General features: G+C 41.1%; 1 protein-coding gene across 3 annotated transcripts in view; it reads right to left on the bottom strand.

The window, feature by feature from the left end:
* The window catches only part of PDE7B (phosphodiesterase 7B), a 175,999-nt gene that overhangs the window by 64,347 nt on the left and 92,394 nt on the right, over positions 1–19,258 (bottom strand). The window lies entirely within an intron of this gene.

The raw sequence follows: 19,258 nt of genomic DNA, 5'->3' as shown, positions 1-19,258 counted from the left end.
GAGAAGAGGAGGCTCAGGAGAGACCTTATCACTCTCTACAACTACCTGAAAGGAGGCTGTAACCAGGTGGTGGTTGATCTCTTCTCCCAGGCAACCAGCAATAGGACAAGAGCAGATGGTCTTAAGCTACACCAGGAGAGGTTTAGACTGGATATTAGGAAGAAGTTCTTCACAGAAAGAGGGATTTGGCATTGGAATGGTCTTCCCAGAGAGGTGGTGGAGTCTCTGTCCTAGAGGTGTTTAAGAAAAGACTGGATGTGGCACTTAGTGCCATGGTCTAGTTGACATGGAGGTGTTGGGTTATAGGTTGGACTCACTGATCTCAGAGGTCTTTTCCAACCTAATTGATTCTGTGATTCTGTGAGTATTTTCTGTGATTTTCACCTTACACTCACAATGACTCTATAACTCTGTGGAGAGGATGATGATATTCTCATTACTGCTTCAAAGAGAGATGGGTGCATGCTGTGCTCTTCTAGAGTGTTTTTTTTTTACTCTAACTGCTCTTCTTATCAATTTAAAGCAAATTCAACACTTAGTAGATACCTATGACCAGTCATTATCTTCTGAAGTTCATGGGTCAGTGACAAAGCCTCTCATGTGAAGAAGGAATTTTTTCTCTCATCAGGATATTTTTCCACCTTTGACTTCCTGCATTTACTTTGTTCATCTGCCTGTCTTTTCAACAGAGAAAGTTAAAAATACACAGCACTGGACACCCTGTCTTTTTGTAATCTGCCAGACACTTCTGTGCACAAACTCCATGCCCCAGCATTAGCAAGCAGCACATTGGAACGTATAGGACCCCACATGTGAGGGCAGGGGGTTTCTCCCACCCAATGGGTTGTGTAAACAAGTGTTTTACTGTGCAGGCGACAAGGTTTTTGACAGCTCAGGGATGACGAAAAGCCTGGAAGATACCTCCGTTAAAGCAGAAGGAAAACGGTGGGTAAATAAAGCAAATGCACGCTTACCATTTAGCAACAGCTTTTCTCTCTTCATGATTCCAGTTTTTGTAATCTTCCTGTCAAAAGTTGTTTATTTCATACACAGGCACTGCTGCACAAAGCCCTGCTAATCTGCCCTTGCCGCCTCCTCCATTGCTTCAAATATAACAAAAGATGATTTTCTTTCTCTTTTTTGTGTAATTGATTTACGTGAAGGACGTGTACTTTTCATTTTAAAACTTCTTTATTCAAGATTGAAATACCATGTCTTAGATACAAGCATTAGGTATTTATAAGATATAAACAAAGTGCTGTCAAACCTGGCGCTTGAACAAAAAAAATTCTCCTTCCCCAACATCTCTCTGTTTTCCAAACTACTGCGTTATTTGCTGTACTGAGTTTCTGACCATAAGAGACTGTTCTTGTTGATAAATATAGTGTAAGTTTCCAACTCTATCAACATCCAGCACAACTGCTAGCCTAAAAGGTTCCATTTTGCTGTTATTTCATTAAACAAAGAATCAGGCAGTGAGGTGAAACAGATTTGGAAATACAATGTTCATGCTTTCAGGCTGGGTATGTCATCCAGAGCATGGTAAGAGGTTACATCTACCCTTCCAGAATTTCAGGCAGAAATAAGAGATAATTGGACAGGATTGTCTCTCTTATCCACCCAGTCACTCTTTCACAATGCTCTGAAATTGGCTTTCTCCAGATTTCTCTTCATAAAGAGTTGCTATACATGTCCAGTCACGATAAATTGTTGGACACTTCTGAAATAAAATCACCTTGCTTGGACTGTCATTCTGAAAATTCAAAGCCATGAAAAGGATTCACAGCTCAGTGATTGCATGGTTAGGAAAAAGTACAAAATGCAGCCTAATACTTTCCTGTGCCAGCCCAGGTTCTATCCCGTTCTACCCTGAAACCACCTTCAGACCCAAACTCAGTACAGCTCCAGATCTGCAGGGCAGATGGGCCTGAAGTGCACATGCACTCACCAGCCAAAGAGCAGAGTAAGTCTGAATTTTGACCAAGCAAATGTATTTCTCTAATTATTTTTTTTCTTTTTGACTCTGACCTGGTCCCTAGGATAAATCAGATTTAACACAGAGTGTTAGAACTAAGAATTCGGACCCTGGGCTATTAAATTTCATAACATTTTCATTTGCACATCTGTCCATAAGTATCACTCATCCCTGCTCCCAACAACTTACTGTTGTGTTCAATGACAAAATGCATAACCTTGAAAAGCCTTACCAGCCTTGCATTTCAAAGACATTTCATAATTGTTTACCTCTTGGCCTGAACAGTAGTACTATATGTACAAGGCCCTCCTTGAATTTGTGTAATTCAAAACTGTTTAGAAACTTTTCCTCAAACTAATTTCTTCAGGGGGAAAAAAAAAATAAAAGCAAACAATAATTATAACATATTCAAACAAAGGATTTTTGTTAGGCCTCTTTGTTAAAAATAAAAAATTCCTTTTTCTTTTACCCCAGAAAAGCAGTTTTCATTCCTACTTATTTCAAAGGAATGTCTGCAATTTTGCGGTATTATGCAAACCCCAATTAGCAGTCCACAAGGTGTTTTGAGAAACAGTGCCTAATGTGTTACAGACACACTCAGTGGCCAACCTCCAACTGCCTGAAAAAATGCCTTATTTGAAAGAAAGTTTGAGAATTAAGTCACCTCTATTTTATTGGAAAATGCTGATAGAAATAATTCTTCCAACACTTAATAAAACTTCTTTTTTGTAAGTTGTTGTTTTATGTTCTCTTACAGGAACAGAGCAGGATATTTGTGGCAGCTGAGTAATTTGGTTTCCCTCAGTCTTTCCCTAAAATCCTGTACTATAGCTACTTACTGCTGAGCAAAGTGGTTAGTCTTACAAATTGTAGTCATTATTTGAGAGCAGTTCCAAAGACAACCATTGATTATATTTGTTAATTTATTTTCTTTTCAGTCTTCTGGAATCTAATAGCTGTGAGGTTCGTTTCACCAATAGTGCTCAGCATAATAGGACACAGGTATCTAGGTTGCCCAACAGGGTAACCTTCAAGATTGGACTTTACAACATGTATGAACAGTAGAGGATGGGGAACACTGTTTACTTTGGGAGCAATCCCGCACTATCATTGAGCAGAATGGCCTGACGCAGCTTACCTGCATTTCAGAAATAAGACTCCACAGGTTTAAAATACGCAAAGGAGCACTGACACACACAAGTGACAGTGAAGTTGCTGCTCATTCACAGGGCTGAGGTTTTATTCCTCCCTTCCTTACCATAACTGTGGAAATATTTAATGAATGCTAAAGTTGGAAGGAAGGTAAGGACATTATACATGTTTGCGTTTCAAATGCCCGTGTTTATATTATGCTGTGTATTTTATACTCCTTAATTTCTCTTCCCTGCAGAGGAAAAAACCCTCATCCTGTTGCTAGCAATCCTTTACAAGTGATCCCTCCCTAGCCAACTCCAGTAAGCACGTTTTATTGCTCATTTAGTCCTTTATTTCTATCATGCCTAGGAACAGAAGCAAGCTCTTGAAAAGTTTAAACCTTTTTTTGTTTTGGCTCCCATTCTACACAAACCATTTCTGAAACTCTCATCCTTTCTCACTGACATATAAAAGTTCCTGGTCTCTTTTTTCCAGTTTCTAATCATGCCTCAGCTCCTCATGAAACTCCAAGAGGCCCTGGCAGGCTTAGCTTCTCTCTCATTCTTTGCTAGCACAAAGTGGGGCAGGGTGGGCCTTACTGGACAAAGGGACAGAAGGGGGAGGGCTTTATTAAAGTTACACTTGAAAGATTGTAATTTATCAACAGGGTAAACACAAAGGGAATGAGTATCTTAAACTGTGATTTGTTTTTCTGAAGGCATAGAATAATGTGCTTATCTAGATACATCATAAATTACAGATCAGCAGTCTTCACACAGTGTAAATAATTATTCACTGGTTGAATTAGACATACTTATGAACTTCTGGGGATGTGCACCACTTAATTCCTTCAAAAGCACATAAAAACTGATTTTTGTGTTAGTTTTCCTGAGAAGTCCACTTTGCCGACCACTTGCCATTTATTCCCTTCCTTGTTTTAAAATTTGCAAAAGGAAAATATGTATTTTAAAAAACAAAAGCCATAAGCCAGTATTATTAAAAGTTTCAGAGGAAGGATCAGCTGAGTCATTCTTACAACCTTGGCTTTATTTTATGCTTTACTTGGCCTCAAGAAAAAAAATGGGGTCAGAAAGAAAAAAAATCCCTTTGGTTCAACCTGGAAAATTGGGAAGGGCTGAGTCAGGTACAAAATATGGGGTGTGATGTATTCTGTTACAACAGCTACATTGGTAGCTGGTCTTGCTAGCAGGCCATTGCTTTCAACAACATTTAGTCTTCCAAGCCGTTACCAACCTTCAAGTATAAAAAAGGCTTAAAAGATGGTACTCAGCGTGTGTATTGGCTTATGAATTAACTACCATGCTGCTGAAGGTATCGTCCCCTCCAACTCTGTTATATTAGAGGAGCATGCAAACACCCCTAGTCTCCCTCAGTGCAGAACACCTTAAATATGTTAAATAACCTGACTAATGAACTAGTGGGCAGGAACTTCAAAATACCACTATGGTTTCCGAAGTTATCATCCATCTGCCCCACATGTTGCAGGTTGGTTTTAAAGGTGAACTAATACAAACTCTGTTTTCACTTCACTAGCATGCATAATAATCTCTGTGCTGGAGGTCAGCATTGATGGCAAAATAAATCCAGAATGAGAAGGGATTGGCCTTCATGTTACCTGTTAACTAACAGGACAGCTCTCTAAGTCCATCCAGTTTCAAAGCTAAAAACTCAAAGACAAAATTATAAGCTTTTTACTGTTGAATTACAGCAGTAAGAAAAACTGCCACTCTGAGCCTAAATAAAGAGCATTTAGGGCTTGGGCTCTGTTTCAAGTTCTTGTTAGCTCCTGGAAAAGTGCCACAGCAGCTCAACGTCACTCCTGCTTGACTCCACTGTACAAAGAGGTTTGCATCTGCATGGAAAGAATACGATTCCTTTTGATTCCCCATCTGTGGTGCTGCTTAGCTCTGTACAACTGTACTCGCAATGTGCTGAGAAATCCAAGCCAGAGGCACAGGTCTACTTTCCACCTCCACGCCGTCCTGCAGCCCAGGAAACACAAGCCAGCTGTCACACAGCAAGAAGGCACCACTGATCCGATGCACAGATCACCTGTGACATGTCAACATAGTTAGCCCTGAGCAGCTTCTGAGTGCCTCATGCATAATTCATGCTTCCTTAAAGTGGTTTCTGTGTGTATTTTGACGGCTGACACTCCAAGCTCATTTCTGATCTGCTGCACACTGGAATCTAAGAGCTCTAAATGCGAGCTGACTTCCCCCTGAAGGCATTAAGTTACACACAGAGTCTTTGTTCTCCACACATCCCCCCCTCAAAAAAAAAAACCCCAAAAAAACAACCTAGCACCTTTCCTGTAAATTAGTTCATGACTTGAGTAGCTAACAAGGAAATAGAAGAAAGTCAGTTCCTTCCTCCACCTTGTCTTTTAACAGACCCATACAGAAAACCCACCACAGCTATCACCCATCCTCCTCCCGCCTCTGCTTTTCAGCAGTAGAGATAGCTCTTTGAAAGCCATCTCCTCTGGTAACAGTTTGCAGGTTGCATTTTCAGAGTCTGTCACTGATGATTTAGGGAAATCACAATCTGTGTCTCTGCCAGGTTGACTTACTGCCTCTTTCAGCTGGTCAAGCGTTCAGGTGTAGCTTTCCAGTCAAAGCAAGCAGCAAGAAGGTACACCATGCCAGGCAATGGGAGCTGGCAGGCAGCTTCTTTTATTTTTTCGTTATTTCCCGCATGTTTCCTAATTTGTAGAAACATCTTGTAAACTAACACAGCAAAATTAAATATTTGCCCAGATCTTCCTTGGTTCCAGTGTAGCATCTGTGTTTGCAGATTTCACATTTGATAACAAAGGCAGAGAAGTAACAGGGAAAACAGTTTTAATTGTTCCACCTTCCCCTCCCCTTCAAAGAATAAGTACTCCTGTCCACCAAGGGGACTGAATGCCCCCTATTTTGTGAATTGCTGCCCCCATTCATGGGCCACTTTCCACAAACACCCATATCAAGCTTTAAAGAATGCATTTTCCTGTTTGATCCTCAAGGATGACAGCCCACGGTGATACACACCTTTGCTTTAAAAGTTTTTGACTTATACAATACAGCACTCATGGCCTACTGCAATTTTTGGAAACTGACAAAGAAAGTGGCTAAGGCACCCTCCACCACATTTGAGGGTTGTGGGATTTCAGTAAAACTCCCACCAACTGGAAAAGGAGAAGCATAATCCCCATTTTTAAAAAAGGATATAAGGAAGATCTTGGGAACTACAGGCTGGTCAGTCTCACCTCTGTGACAACAAGATCATGGAGTAGATTCTCCTGGAAACTATGCTAAGTGCTGACATGGAAAATAAGAAGGTGACTGGTGATAGCTAACGTGGCTTCACTAAGGACAAATCATGCCTGAGAAATTTGGTGGCCTTCTACAATGGGGTTAGGGCACTGGTGGATGAGGGAAGAGCAACTGACATCATCAATTCTGCAAAGCAGTTGACACTGTCACAACGAAACATCCTTGTCTCTAAAGATAGATTTGACAGATGGATGACTTGGGGGGTAAGGAATTGGCTGGAAGGTCACACTGAAGAGTTGTGGCTGATGGCTCCATGTCCAAGGAACAAGTGGCACTCCTCAGAGTTCGGCATAGGAACCAGCGCCGTTCAACAACTTTGTTGGCAACATGGACAGTGGGACTGAGTGCACCCTCAGCAAGTCTGCCAATAACTCCAGCCTCTGTGATGTGTCCTATATGCTGGAAGGCAGGGATGCCATTCAGGGGGACCTTAACAAGCCTGAGAAGTGGGCCTGTGCAAACCCCATGAAGTTCAGGAAGACCAAGTGCGAGATCCTCCACCTGGATAGGGGCAATCCCAAGCATAAGTACAGGCTGGATGGAGAATGAATCAAGAGAAGGACTTGAAGAGAAGGACTTGGAGGTGCTGATGGCTGAGAAACTTGACAAGAGCAGGCAATGTGCACTTGCAGCCCAGACAGTCAGTTGTATCCTGGGCTGCATCAAAAGCAGCGTGGCCAGCAGGTCCAGGGAGGTGATTCTGCCACCTTACTCTAGTCTCGTGAGACCCCATTTGGAATACTGCATCCAGCTCTGGGGCCTACAACACAAGCAGGATGTGGACCTAGTGATGCAAGGGCGGTAGCACCTCTTCTATGATGATAGGCTGAGAGAGGTGACATTGTTCAGCCTGGAGAAGTGAAGGCTCCAGGGAGACCTTATAGCACTTTCCAGTACCTAAAGGGCACCTACAGACAACCTGAAGAGGGACGTTTTACAAGGGCATAAAGCGGTAGAAAAAGGGCAAATGGCTTCAGACTGAAAGAGGGTAGGTTTTAATTAGATATAAGAAAGAAATTCTTAAATGTGAGGGTGGTGAGGCAGCGGAACAGGTGACCCAGAGAAGTTGTGGATGCCCCATCCCTGGAAGTGTTCAAGGCCACAGTAGATGGGGCTTTGAGAAACCTGGTCTAGTGGAAGGTTTCTCAGCCCATGGCAGGGAGGATGAAACCAGATGATCTCTGAGGTCCCTTCCAACCCAAACCATTCTATGATTTGTAATGTAATACAGCATTACATAAATAATGCCTAAGAAGCCGTTCTTTCCTCATTTCCGTGCAGCTTACTTTGGCTCTATCCTTATCCAATCTAGTTAAATTACTGGTTTCCCTCTTTAAAAAGATTTTAGAACAGTCATCTAACTGTTCTGATATCCCATAGATTAGTTGTGCTCCCCACCCAAGCCATCTGTCTGCATTAACTGTCTGCAGACTCCAACAGGAAACAGTCTTATCTACTAGGTACTATCCTTCAGTAGAGGAAAAGAAAGGAGCAGTAAATAAAATTCGGCCTCTAACGTGAGGAAGAGGGATGGGGATGTCCATTTTCTGTTGAAAGAAGCATCAGTGAAAATCTACTCTGTAGACAGGTGGAGGCTGCAGGAGGGGAAAATTTCAAAGACTATCTAAAATAGAGAAGAGGCAAATAAGATTGCAGCCATGGGATCTTATGTTGAAGACAGAGACGTGGATTGCAACAAAAGGTAATTAATTTGTAGTGAAGTAGTCAGCCTGGAAAGATGCTCAGAGGACAGCAGCTGAGGAATATGCTTGGACAGACTTTGCAGTATGGAAGAACAAATGACTGTTAAGAGAAATCAAGGAGTAGACAGTGATGGTGAGTGAGAAATCCTGTACTGAACTGTTGTTCTGGTTTTCTAACGTGGAGGAGAACTGGCCCAGGAGACTGGATCTTCTAGCTGGCTTAGATCTTTTCACTCTCATCTCTCCACGAGATCTAAAGTCCTAAAAATTGAAGTCACCAAGTCTGAATGGGAGAACAGGGAAAAAAATAATTAAGCAGATGACCAGAAAAACAGAGATTCTCAATTATGATCTAAGCCTCAGTAGCTCTTTCTCTACTTCATAGCGTTGCTCTTCACTCATGTTGTTAACAAGGTCACATGCAAAACATTTTTCAGTCTGTATGACATGACAACTAAGTATAGAGTGCTCTCCCCTTCTAGTCATTTGATTCTATTCAAAACATATAATCTCCCAGGTCTCCAGTCTGTGCAAAGCAGACATCAGCATATTTTTAGCTACACGGCACCTACAAAAAGATTAGTGATGGTCTTGTGAGGCTTGTGGTGCAAATTCTGTCAAGGGTCCAACATTTAACTAAGGTACTTTGCATTTTCAATATCAGAATTCAAGCTCACTATTAGCAAAGTTAGTCTAACTTGCAGTCTCTTTTGCCAGCTACTAAGTACATATTTAATGATGGGCATGGCTGGCAATGGGGGAAGATCTATTCTGTTGCTATTCCTCAGGGAAATTAAATAGCTTGCCAACTCTGTCTAGTTAGGGGTATAACTTTATTCCAAATTCCATCTTTTTAATGTAATTATTATTTAACAACTACACACTGTCAGTAGCTGATCCCATTTTACAGATTGCATCTTATAACTCAGAAAACCAGAACACTGCATCCTGTAGGTAGCTTAACTATTTATTTGACACTAATCAGGTAGCTGCTTAGACACTAAAAAGTTAGACTTTCATCTTAAAAAACAGAACTTCAGACCTAATGACTAGTGAAGAACTGAACATCCAGGTCCTACTGAGGATCTGTGAAATCTTGTCAAAGATCATACAGTTCTCACAGGTAAGTCATGCAGACCACACAGTGAACACCTCCCAGTCTAGTTAAGATAGGAAAATTCCATCCTTCTGACTTTCTTATTTTCTCCTTAGGCAAAATAGGGTCTTTAAGTCCACTTCTGACTTAAGCTACTTAATATTATTTGTGCACTCCACTTTGTATGCAGTATGTTATCTGCACCAACCCCTTAAGTCCTACTATCCTTTTCTGTTCTATCATGGGTAAGTTAGCTACATTCAGGAAGAATATATCATACTGAAACCTTCTGATTACTAATTAAGCTGAACTAGTGTGGTCCTGCAACAGCTCCTGTATGTTCATGCCTGCTGCATGTTTTCAATGTGAGCCCCCATGCTGCTGCAACTTGAGCTGCTATCCTTGCTATTTTCATCACTTTGGCTGAGATGCACGAAGCTAGAAAAGCTGATCATTCACAACTCACAAGATGCTCTTTAAAAAAACCCAGTCTCTAAGAGTCAATTCATGACTGCACCAAGCCCATCTTATCTGTGTCACCATGCCCTTATCCACAGCTGCAATTATGGTTTCCAATGAGAGGGCAGGACTACTTGACAGAAAGAAGACGGAGAAAAAGCTGTGCCAGCACTGGCATACAGCAGAGATCATTGCCTTGTGACTGACAAGGAGGGAACCCAGGATTAAACTGAAGTGAGATGTGCTATTGGACTGAACAGCACTAAAGACATTCCTCTTTTCTCCCTCCAACTCCTACTCATTGCTTGTCTCCTCTAAGTGTCCTCTGTTCCTTGCTGCTCAGCTTTCTTCAGAGCTCTCAGTTTGCTGACTCCAAGCAGGATGTTCAAACTGACCTTGCTTAGAAGTGTATGCTGACAGTGTCTCACCTAAAAGCCTCGCTCCTCTACCATTTTAGGGTGGTACTTCTCAGCTGTGCAGTAAATTCCTCTCTGCTTAGTCTCTTTTTCAGTGGTCATGGAAAGCAAGACACCTCTTTTACACACACTGAACTGAGCTCAAGAAAGGCATTGAGCTATTACCAGTACTAATTTATTCAGTTAGCTTTAGTTCCCAAATGAGAGCATAAAATGTAGGCTCACTAGTGCCTCCAGGAAGAAGAGAAACCAAGTGTAATAGCTGTGCAGTGTGTTTGAAGTTCAGAACCTCTTGCACACAGTTTTCTGTTTCTCGCTGTTAGTGTACCTTATACAGAATTCTTTCCCTCCCCCCACTTCTTTTAATGAGGCAAACCTGCACGCAAACCCCAAACTGAATCAAATCACTCTTTTTGGCATTTCACAGAAGCCTACTATCTTACAGCCCTTCATTCTCTCAGTTCCATTTGGAACTAGAAATGCAATTGCTGAATTACTGTGAAGGCAGCTGTTCCTGCAGTATATCCACTCCGGCTGAAAAAGAGCAGGAAACAAGAAACCTTCCATGAAAGCCTGTAATAACAAGATTTCCAGTCTAAGATTTGCACACATGAACTGTTCGAAAGATGTTTGGATAAGAGAAGTTTGGAACACACAGCAATTTGGATAAGCACCTGGGTGCTTCACTGAACACGGTCTCCTGATAATCCAGATACATGAAACGATAACCCCCTGAGGACTAACTGCTGCTGACCTTAACTAACGGAAAGCTTGCTCAGGGAACCACTTCTTATTAGACAAGGAAGAACTTTGCCAACAGCTATTAAAAACAGGCTAGTGGACTGTGTATTTAAGGTGTTTGCTGCACCTGTCAGAATTTTGATGATTTAAGAAATGTTCTGTGTCTGCATTTTCCAATGCTGTATGATTTTTAATTAAATATTCACCTGGCACATCCATGCACACACTAGTTTTTTACTATTTTGAAACATAGCTCCAGTAAGCTTAAAACTAATTCCTTCTACTTGGTGAACCTGCTTAATGATTTAACTTTGAAAAGCAATGTTCAAACACTACTGTGTAGTACTTAGTTTAGAGTTATTCTTCTGGCTGATCCGTAATTCCAGCAGCTGAAAACAAAACATTCAATCTCAAGGCAGTGCTTAAGCAGCAGGAATGAAGGAATGCCTGCCACAGCACAGTGTGTTCTGAAAACCCTCCAGGATAACACTTGATTTTTAACTGCACCTGCACAGAGCACCTTTTAAGTAGGCCTTTTAGTTAATACTTTGTCCTTACCTTAGGTCAGGGATACCAGGAGAACACTGAGATAGCAGTATTTGAAGGGCATTACCTCCACACAAGCCTGTGCTGGTTACAGATGAAAGGATTTCATAGTCTCCCAAAGGAAGCAGAGTTTTACACACTTCCCCTTTAGAAGGGATCAGAGCTGGGGAAGTTTACAGCAATTTCTCCAAATGGTCTCCTGTGTATAAAGAGACACTTAAGAGTTCACCTTCCACAGGATTTTACCCAGAAGTACTACTGAACACTCTGGTTTAGAAGAAAGCCCATCCATGTCCATGGAAAGACTTCTCGCAGCTTCAGTGCAATCTGAACCAGGTCTTGAACTCCTTGGACTGAGGAGCACTCCTACAGGGTAGCACTCCCAAAGATTGGCACTGACTCTGTCAACTGATTTATAGAATCTTATTTTCTGGATGAAGTTTGTAGGATAACCTAATTTCAGGATATTCTGTTCAAAGAGCACTGGAAGGGTTTTGCCCCTCTGTTGTTACTGTAATAAGGGGCAGATATGACAGCAATACTCTTGATGATGAGCCTGCTAAACCCTTGTGTTGGACCTTCCTCTTTGTACACATCTCAGACTACACTATGTTCATCGCTGCAGCATCAGGAACTTTCACAGGATGATGCCTCTTCCAAGCAGGTAACAGGTTAAAACAAGACACTTCTATGACCATGTGGTGATATGAGGAAGGGAAAGGGAAAGCCATAGCTGGCTGTCCACAGAAGAGCCAAAAGAATACTTTATCCAGGAGTTTAGTAAGAATTTATTCCTTCTGTCTTACATAGCTCATTTATAGCTATAACAGTGACAGAAGACATCTTATGTTGCAAGCTGAGGAAAAAAAATGAAGAGACATCTTTGTCTTGCATTTGCAAGTCTATATCATGAACCACTAGAGTATTAAGTCAATATAGTTTATTGCAGAATTTAGCAGGCTAAATACTCTTTTTGAACAAGGTTAGGAGGACTTACAGAAAGGTTTTAACAAGTGCCAAAGCATGTTTTAAGTCTCAAGAGTGTTTCACTTTTTAGTCCAGATGAAAGGAAGACGGGAGGACTAGCATATTTTACAGCACTATGGCCAGAACCAGGTGCATAATTGCTGTGAAGAAACAGCCTGAGGTCAGCTGACTTTTTTCAAAGAAGCTGACACCAGTGAGTTCTTGCAGTACAACTCCAACTCAGACAAGTTTGCCCATTGGTAAAGATGCCCCTTGGAAATGTGACAGCACTTAGGCAGCCTGTGAGCTATCCTAACAAACATAGTTTAGCATATTCTGAAAACAGAGCTCTGGGGAGGGGGTCTGAATAGATTCTCAGATCATAGTGGAGAAAATGGTGACACAAGCCCCTTTTTCTTTTGCTGCCTGGATGGAAAGCAGAATTCACACTTCATAAAGCAAGACTACAGAAAGCTGCTGGGATGCATGTCTCCGAGCAGTTTTAAGTATGACAAACCATAAACTATGTTTGTTGCTATGAAAAAGCACTGAAATAGCAAATAAGTTGCATACAATGCATTATTCCCACTTTAGAAGCACTGGAACTTAAATGCAGACCAAGCCTCCCACTGTGCATTTTAAACAATATTTAATCAATACAGAAAATTTTCACTACTAGGCAGGCATGGCTAATATCACTACTGCTTTTTATTAGTAGCCACTTATCAGATTAATTCTTCACAGAGTATAGAGAACTTAAGAAACCATTTACCAAAGATAAAATAAAACTATGAGTTTTAACCCTAACAAAGCAAACAATCATACAAAAAAACAAACCAAACCAAACAAAAAAAAATCCACAACCAAAAAACTCTGCATTATAGTCTAGAAGCTTTTCCTTCAGAAACACTATTTTCACATGTAGAGCCACATCTTTGGCTTCTGATATTCGGAACAGCTTCACTGAAAAAAACAGATCTGGCCACCATTTCACAGCTCACCAGAATGTGCTCTATTTGTGTCTATAGTTTTCATCAGGCTGCTCTTTTGTCTCTGAGCTGACACACCAGTAAAACTTATGGCAGTTTTCTAGCACAGCAGTAGCACTCCCTTCTTTATTCTGGCCAATCCAACCTAGGCACTAATATTTTATCTCCCAACTTTATCCTGCAACCTTTACACCATAATAGTGTAATCTTTTTCTCTCTTTTGTGGCTGTACATAGCTGAACAGCTGCTCAAAGAGCTTTTCCAAGTATTTCTGCAAATAAATTCTGTTTTCCAACATTAACAATAATGCAAACAAAAATGTGCCAGCCAGGCTGAACTGAGAGACCATTCAGCAATCAGTGAGATTTTCAGATTATTTCTTCTCTACTTCTTTACTCCTGGTCAAGCTCTTATTTTGGTGGACATGCCAATACTAGGTTAATGGTTGAACTTGGTCATCTTAAAGGACCCTTCCAACTCGAACAACTGAACATCCCCAAATCCTAACAAATATACAACAGAAAATGTACGTAAGAATGAAGCACAAGAGAGGGGTTAAGCACAATGGCTAAACATAATTGAGTGAAAATTTTGATTCACAAAACAAACAGACTTTGGTTGACAAATATACTTACATCAGCTCATTTTGATACGTTCAAAACCAAAGACTTCTAACATCAGTTGAACTTCTCATTCTACACTGTATTTTAAATATACTTCAAAATAAACAGGTAGGTGCTAAACAAGGACCAAAATCTCAACAGTGACCATGATTTAATGTCTCAAAATTATTTTTTTTAGTATTTGAAGCCAATTCTCTAATTACTGAAGTCTTTTGGAAAAAATAATCCCAGTTTACATGTTGTTACTGATTTATGTTAAGCCAGTAAACGTCTGTATTCTATCTCCTGGTCTACTTTACACACACTATAGAAGTGGTCCTGGGCACTGGTTCATTTTGCTATTCTTAATGAGATCATTACATAGTCCTACTGATTCAACCAGCTCTTCACAAGAATATAGAAGACCATGTTTCTTGTTCTCAGGGGCTGGAGTTCCAACACAGTAGAGAGCAATCAAAGTTGCCACAGGTAGCCTTGATCCTACCAAATTCACTTTCCTTGTCCCTAGTAACTTTAATGGATTTAACAAGTCTCAACACAAAACTTAATGAAAAAAAAGAAAAGAAAACCTGAGCTCGGAAATATACAGCAAGCTGACCTCCTGCCTGCTCTGCATCTCTCAGCAGGGCAAAAACAAAGCTAAAGACTGATTTCAGCCTAAGGAATAACAGAGGAGACTGGTCAGATGCTAAGATAATGCCATTTGATAGCTCCCATATTTTATTTACTGCTCAGATCTGCATCTCTGGCACCTCCATGCTCAACATCAACTACACAAAATGATGACCTTTCTAAGCTGTTAGCCAAACCCCCATTTGGTCCTCAGCAATTCACAGATGCAGATTTTAAGCATTTTGTGATTATTAGTTATTGCAGTGGGACTACAAACACATGCATGAGTTTCAAGGTGTCACAACTAAACGTGATTCAGCAAGTATGTGCATAAACAGGTTGCCCAGAGAAGCTGTAGATGCCCGACCCCTGAAGTGTTCAAGGCCAGGCTGGATGGGAATTTGAGCAACCTTGTTTAGCAGAAAGTCCCTGTTGTTGTCCACAGCAGGGAGGTTGGAACTAGATTTTCTTTAAAAATTCTTCAGACCCAATCATTTTGTGATTCTAGAAGCAATGATGGGAAGGGGAAACATGAAGTATATTTTAAGAAGCATAGCAAAGCTATTGCACAGCATGATAAAAGTTGTTACATACAAAAGAAAAAATGAAGCAGAAGGCGTATTTCCTTGGATACTGAGTCTTTGGGAGGTCCTGTGTGTAACATTAGGGAAGACCTTCAGGCAACCACTGAAGAAGCACAGCTGATTCAACTCTGACCACTCTGACCTCTCTAACAGGTGTATCACAGGGATTCCTCAGCACACAGCTAAAAGAGCCAGATCAGTCTGGATGATGGCAAGACATTTGAATAGATTACTGAATTGGAAAGGAGACAGCTGATTGAACAGGAGAAGCAAACAGACACACCAATAACAGGCAGAAATTTTCCCAGAAGCAAACTGTAATAGGAGTGGTGTGGTACTGGCTTGTTTTTCCTATTCATGGCAAGGGGACTCATCAGTTAGCAAGCATGATGCATGCATGAATCAGAACCTATATTTCTGAGAAAATATCCACAGGCAGAAAGAAATAAGTAGAAAAAAACATTCAGCATTATTTCAAAAAAAACCCAGTGTTCTCAACAGACCTCAATAATTCTGTGTAGCACTGCACCTTATCTGAAAGTCTTGCATGTCTGCACATGTGCAAGATTCAATATAGAAAGTCCTGGAGTTATCTGGGATGATCACGGTAAGTTTAAGAGGTTGCTAATGCTCATAAGGAAGACTTTCAAAGGCAAATCTGTACCCGTTCCCTGATCAAGTTTGTTTAATTTGCAAAGCTACTGTTGAATTCTAGGAAAGAGTGTATAAAAAGTTAGGGTCCTAAATCGAACACAGTTACCTCCTAGAGATCAACATAGTATCAGATAAGAATTATTTTAATAATTCAGTTTTAATAATATCAATACATGCTGTTACTCTACTCAAGTAAAAAGCACTGGCTCGCAAAAAAAATCTGTTCAAAACACTGTAAGGAATTACATCAAATTATACCCATTTCCCACCAAAATGGCTTCTGGCACAGCCAGAGAGACACTTCACCAAAACACAGTTTCATGCTGATTTGGTCAGTGATTGAAAGGGGGAGGAAAAAGAGTTACTAAGAAATAGCAGGCCAGGAGCAGGAGAAAGGTCTGTAGCCTTAATTAATACTAACTTTAAAATGCAAAGCAACAAAAAGAGAAGGCTCAAGACGTGAATTTTACTGATTTGGAAGTGAAAATAAATCATCATCATCCCAGGCAGGCAGTCTCTATGAGATCAGAGTCCTTCATTCATGCCAGCTATATGGTGCATGATGTATTGCAAAGACTTTTTGCTGGGAGATTAAGTAGCTTATTCTCAGTACTGAACAAGATGAAAGACTTGGATATAGCTCTTACATTTGAGATCCCAGGACACATAGATAGTTTTGCTCTCTAGAAGCTCTCTAATACCTCAGGAAACAGTAACACATTATAAATTACAACTATATGGGTCCCCAAGACATTGCCATCCACAGAACTGATGGCATGTGCAGATACAGCTCTCCTTTCTCCTCTCTGCCTGTGGTTAAGAGGGTTGTGACTTTCTTGAAAGCCAGCTCAAAGCCCAGTCCAATCACTCAGGCATGGCAAAGGAACTTGCTTAGCTAAATCTCTATTAACATGATCAAGCATGGCAGAAATCCTGACAGTTTCCTTCCAGAACTCATACCTATTTCCTCCTCTACTGTAAACAAAGTAGTTTCATGAGGATGTGATAAGAGAAGAGGAGTTATCACATGAACACTTACAAATTCAAATGAAAAAGCCCTTGATGTGGAAAGAGCTGTGAACTCTACAACTGAAGAACCAACACTTATTTGCCTAGCTAGCAGTACCTTGAGCAGAAGTTATTTGCTTTAACTTCACCTGAAGAAAATCTGATTACCAACTAAGTACTGCCTTTTTTATATGATGTAAATTATACACTTTTGTTGGTTTTTTTTAAGGAGTCAAACATGTACAAAACACCATACAAACATGAAGCTGAGTACCTCAAACTACTGAGCCTTCCAAATGATTATCTTCTCTTCCCATTTCTGCATTCTTTGACTCTGCACTTATTTAAGCATACTAGATTTCAGCATTTACTGGTTTTCCCACATACTCCAATGTACTTAAAGTGACTAAAATGAAACCACAAGAGGGAAAACTACTAGGATGACTGTTGCTGAGGAGGAAAAACCAGCAACCCAGGTCTGGTTCACTCAAACTGTCTGATGATTCGTATTTAAAGTGTTGAGAGTTAAGAGTCATCTTCTGCTCTGATTTGTTCTGGTGCTAGTCAGCTAAGCTTAGGAAACAGGATCTGGCACCATGAAGAGGACTGTCCCTTCACTGAATACAAGTAATGGCCACTTGAGTAAAATGCAAGTTACTCACATCCTGCTAGTGGACTAATCTGTCTCTGTACATTCATGCTCATTTTTAGTTGCCTCCAGGAATCTGAAAGTGAATCTCATTTGTTACCTAATGAAAGTAATTTCACTAGATAAAACACAAGCATTCTGAAAAACCACTATTACTCATACACAAGGTGTAACCAATGCAGCATTTCTTAAGTTGTTTGATTAGGGTCCATCTCTAAACACTCAGCACTCAACACACAAACCTGTCTCCCTGACTGGCTATGGTACATTCCCAGCTGATTTGCTCCAAGTCTTAAAAGATCAATTTGACCTCCTCATTCATTATCCATGACACTCTTACTTATTATTCCTTTAAGCTGAAGTGATTCCCAAAGGGTGGGATGGCCCACTGCACATCTTTCTCAGAGTCCAAGGACTATCCTCCCTTTTTCAAAACAGAGGGGAACCAATCACTTTTTGTTTTGTTAAACTGCAAATATCTGACATAATATAATGGACATACAATGACCTTAGCAGGTATTAAAAAGTGATACACTAATAGTTATTTAATATTCAAGTTTATTCCTACAAGTTCACGCACACAGAGAATACCTACACAAACAAACACACACAGACACTTGGAAATATATATAATGAGGTGATTCTACCTAGGAAATTAAATTATTCTGGTACAAAATACTGCAAATTATAGGTATATATATAGATATATAAAGGGCACACCATAGGAAAGTGAAGACATAATCTCTGAAGACTGAATTTATCAGAAGAATTTAGTGACCAAGTAGAAGAGATGAGATAATGCAAAGTTCTGAAGGAACGGGCCACACAGTTTCACTGAGTCTATTAAATCACAGTAGTACAATTACAGGAGAATATAAAATTATCAGCTGATACTGAACCAACAACCCTGTCTTCAACAGAAGGCAAGAGGTTTTGAAGGAGGCAAGAGGGTTGCCTACGACATAAGGCAAAAGGTTTTGAACCATAAGCAATGTGGAGCATGGGTCAAGATGCAGAATCAGCTGATCAGAAGTTCCATTGCTAATCTGACAACTCATCTCTACCTAATGAAAATGGAGTAAATCTAACCTGGACTTCAATAAGTCCTTTGATGTGGTGCCATATGTTAGTGAGTTAGGAAAAAAGCTGCATGCAAGACTTATGCACTTAATAAAAAAAGCACGTGCTCTTCAGCTAGTAACACACCACGCTTAAAGAGAAAGTAGTAGGATGGGGCAGCGTTACTCCAAGAACTGGTCTCAAGTTTTTAATACTGGTTGCCAACAACACACAAGTCGTAAGGGAGTCACTGTGCTTTGCACAAGGGAAGCGCGGGCAGAGATGTGAAATGAGCCCAGCGCACGCAAACATCGGGGAGCAGCCCGGCGGTGTGCGAGGAGAGGCTGTGCGCTCGGGGAGCCACGGCGAAAACCACCGGGGCAGCTCCGGCGGCCCGGGGCGCCGCTGCCTCTCACCGCCGCTGCGCAGCTCCGTGCGGGCCGGGGACAGGCTCCCCCGCGCCGGCAGCCAGCCCAGCTGCTGGCTGAGGTCAGCCTCAAAGCCTTGGAGCTACTTGCTCTAGTTTTTAGCCGGGTTTTTATCACCCTGGGTATAAAACCATGCAACAGATTGGACCGGGAGAGCAAATGGACCTGGCTTCAGATCCGGCACTAACTCCGGCGTGCGTGTCCCCGCGGGGGGACAGAGCTGCCAAAAGCACGTTTTTCTACTCCGCGCCTTTCTACCCCGGGCCCCAGCGGCTCTG

This window comes from Pithys albifrons, chromosome 2 (assembly GCF_047495875.1).
Source record: "Pithys albifrons albifrons isolate INPA30051 chromosome 2, PitAlb_v1, whole genome shotgun sequence".
In the NCBI taxonomy this organism is placed as follows: Eukaryota; Metazoa; Chordata; class Aves; order Passeriformes; family Thamnophilidae; genus Pithys; species Pithys albifrons.
The sequence above is the reverse complement of the archived record's forward strand: the minus strand, read 5'-3'. Positions and strand labels throughout refer to the sequence as shown.